This window comes from Arachis ipaensis, chromosome B4 (assembly GCF_059453495.1).
Source record: "Arachis ipaensis isolate K30076 ecotype BB chromosome B4, ASM5945349v1, whole genome shotgun sequence".
Lineage (NCBI taxonomy): Eukaryota > Viridiplantae > Streptophyta > Magnoliopsida > Fabales > Fabaceae > Arachis > Arachis ipaensis.
Window position 1 is genome coordinate 90,514,563 of NC_142439.1, and position 3,200 is coordinate 90,517,762.

Consider the following 3,200-nt stretch of genomic DNA (forward strand, 5'->3'; position numbering starts at 1 on the left):
TCAAAAATTTTTCAAAATTCTTTCAAAAAATTTTTCTTGTGTATTCAAAAAAAAATGTTTTCAAAAATATATTTTTTATTCAAAATTTTTAAGAGTGAATTCTAGTGTTTCATGAAGCATGTGAAGCCTGGCTGGCTGTAAAGCCATGTCTAAATTCATTTGGATTGAGGCTTGCAATTTGTTATCAAGAGCAAGCTAGTTGTTGTTAATCCACCTGCTGCTGTTCCTGATTTACATGCTGAAGCTTGGCTGGCCATTGGCCATGTCTAGTGTTTTGGACCGAAGCTTTCATTGAAAGCTTGGCTGGCTAGTGAGCCATGTCTAATTCCTGGACTGAAGCTTTAGACTAAGAATGCAAGATTCCTGGAATTCATATTAAAAATTTTGGAATCCTTATTTTCCTTTTTCAATTAATTTTCGAAAAATCCAAAAAATTTTAGAAAATCATAAAAATCAAAAATATTTTTTGTGTTTCTTGTTTGAGTCTTGAGTCATGTCATAAGTTTGGTGTCAATTTCATGTGCATCTTGCATTTTTCGAAAATTCATGCATTCATAGTGTTCTTCATGATCTTCAAGTTGTTCTTGGTAAGTCTTCTTGTTTGATCTTGATGATTTTTTGTTTTGTGTCTTTTCATGTTTATCATATGCATTCTTGAATTCTTAGTGTCTAAGCATTAAAGAATTCTAAGTTTGGTGTCTTGCATGTTTTCTTCGCATAAAAATTTTTTTTTTTCAAAAATATGTTCTTGATGTTCATCATGATCTTCATAGTGTTCTTGGTGTTCATCTTGACATTCATGGTGTTCTTGCATGCATCCCTTGTTTTGATTCAAAAATAAAAGAGAAAAACATGAAAATGATGTTTTTAATTTTTCTCTCTCTTCATTAAAAAATTCAAAAATCAAAAAAATATCTTTCCATTTTTCTCTCATCAAATTCGAAAATTTGGATTGACTTTTTCAAAAATTTAAAAAATCAAGTTGTTTCTTATGAGTCAAATCAAATTTTCAATTTGAAAATCTCATCTTTTTCAAAATCTTTTTCAAAAATCAAATCTTTTTCAAAATTCTTAGTTATCTTCGAAAATTTCAAAAATTTTTCAAAAATCTTTTTCTTATTTTTATCACAAATTTTCGAAAATAACAATAACAATTAATGTTTTTATTCAAAAATTTCAAGTTTGTTACTTGCTTGTTAAGAAAGATTCAAACTTTAGGTTCTAGAATTATATCTTGTGATTTCTTGTGAATCAAGTCATTAATTGTGATTTCAAAAAAAAAAATCAAATCTTTTTCAAAAACTAATTTCTATCATATCTTTTCAAAAATATCTTCTTATCTTATCTTTTTCAAAATATGATTTCAAAATATCTTTTCTAACTTCCTAAAATTTGTTTCAACTTACTAACTAACTTTTTGTTTGTTTCTTATCTTTTTTTCAAAACTACCTAACTAACTCTCTCTCTCTAATTTTCGAAAATATCTTCTTCCTTTTTCAAAAATTTCTTTTTAATTAACTAATTATTTTTATTTTTGATTTCAAAATTTTTCGAAAATTACTAACCTTTTTCAAAAACTATTTTCGAAAATCACTAACCCTTTTTCAAAAATTATTTTCGAAAATTCTCCCTCTCCCATCTTATTCTATTCATCTACTAACATCTCATCTCACATCTCTACCCTCCTCACAGTTGTGTTTCTTCCATTACATTACATTCTTTGTCTCCCTCTTTTCTTCCACTCACAAAGGGATCCCTATAATGTGGTATAAAGGATCCATATTATTATTATTTTTTTTTTGTGCCCTCTTCTTTGTCATATGAGCAGGAGCAAGGACAAGAACATTCTTATTGAAGCAGATCCAGAACCTGAAAGGACTCTAAAGAGAAAACTAAGAGAAGCTAAATTACAACAATCCAGAGATAACCTTTCAGAAATTTTTGAACAGGAAGAGGAGATGGCAGCCGAAAATAATAATAATGCAAGGAGGATGCTTGGTGACTTTACTGCACCTAATTCCAATTTACATGGAAGAAGCATCTCCATTCCTGCCATTGGAGCAAACAACTTTGAGCTGAAACCTCAATTAGTTTCTCTGATGCAGCAGAACTGCAAGTTTCATGGACTTCCATCTGAAGATGCTTTTCAGTTCTTAACTGAATTCTTGCAGATATGTGATACTGTTAAGACTAATGGAGTAGATCCTGAAGTCTACAGGCTCATGCTTTTCCCTTTTGCTGTAAGAGACAGAGCTAGAATATGGTTGGACTCTCCACCTAAAGATAGTCTGAACTCTTGGGATAAGCTGGTTACGGCTTTCTTAGCCAAGTTCTTTCCTCCTCAAAAGTTGAGAAAGCTTAGAGTGGATGTTCAAACTTTCAAACAGAAAGAAGGTGAATCCCTCTATGAAGCTTGGGAAAGATACAAACTGTTGACCAAAAAGTGTCCTTCTGACATGCTTTCAGAATGGACCATCCTGGATATATTCTATGATGGTTTATCTGAGCTATCAAAGATGTCACTAGACACTTCTGCAGGTGGATCCATTCACCTAAAGAAAACGCCTGCAGAAGCTCAAGAACTCATTGACATGGTTGCTAATAACCAGTTCATGTACACTTCTGAAAGGAATCCTGTGAGTAATGGGACGCCTATGAAGAAGGGAGTTCTTGAAGTTGATACTCTGAATGCCATATTGGTTTAGAATAAAATATTGACTCAGCAAGTCAATATGATTTCTCAGAGTCTGAATGGAATGCAAGCTGCATCCAACAGTACTCAAGAGGCTTCTTATGAAGAAGAAGCCTATGATCCGGAGAACCTTGCAATAGCAGAGGTGAATTACTTAGGTGAACCTTACGGAAACACCTATAACTCATCATGGAGAAATCATCCAAATTTCTCATGGAAGGATCAAAAGCCTCAACAAGGCTTTAATAATGGTGGAAGAAACAGGTTTAACAATAATAAACCTTTTCCATCATCAACTCAGCAACAGACAGAGAACTCTGAACGAAATACTTCTAATTTGGAAAACTTAGTCTCTGATCTGTCCAAGGCCACTGTGAGTTTCATGAATGAAACAAGGTCTTCCATTAGAAATCTGGAAGCACAAATGGGCCAGCTGAGTAAAAGGATCACTGAAATCCCTCCCAGTACTCTCCCAAGTAATACAGAAGAGAATCCAAAAGGAGAGTGC

General features: G+C 32.7%; 1 non-coding gene across 1 annotated transcript; it reads right to left on the bottom strand.

Annotated features, from left to right (window-relative positions):
* Nucleotides 1-2,354: 2,354 nt before the first annotated feature.
* Nucleotides 2,355-2,462, bottom strand: LOC148568330 (small nucleolar RNA R71). Its single transcript, XR_015881763.1, has one exon. It is a non-coding gene; the product is annotated as a small nucleolar RNA R71 (small nucleolar RNA).
* Nucleotides 2,463-3,200: the final 738 nt, after the last annotated feature.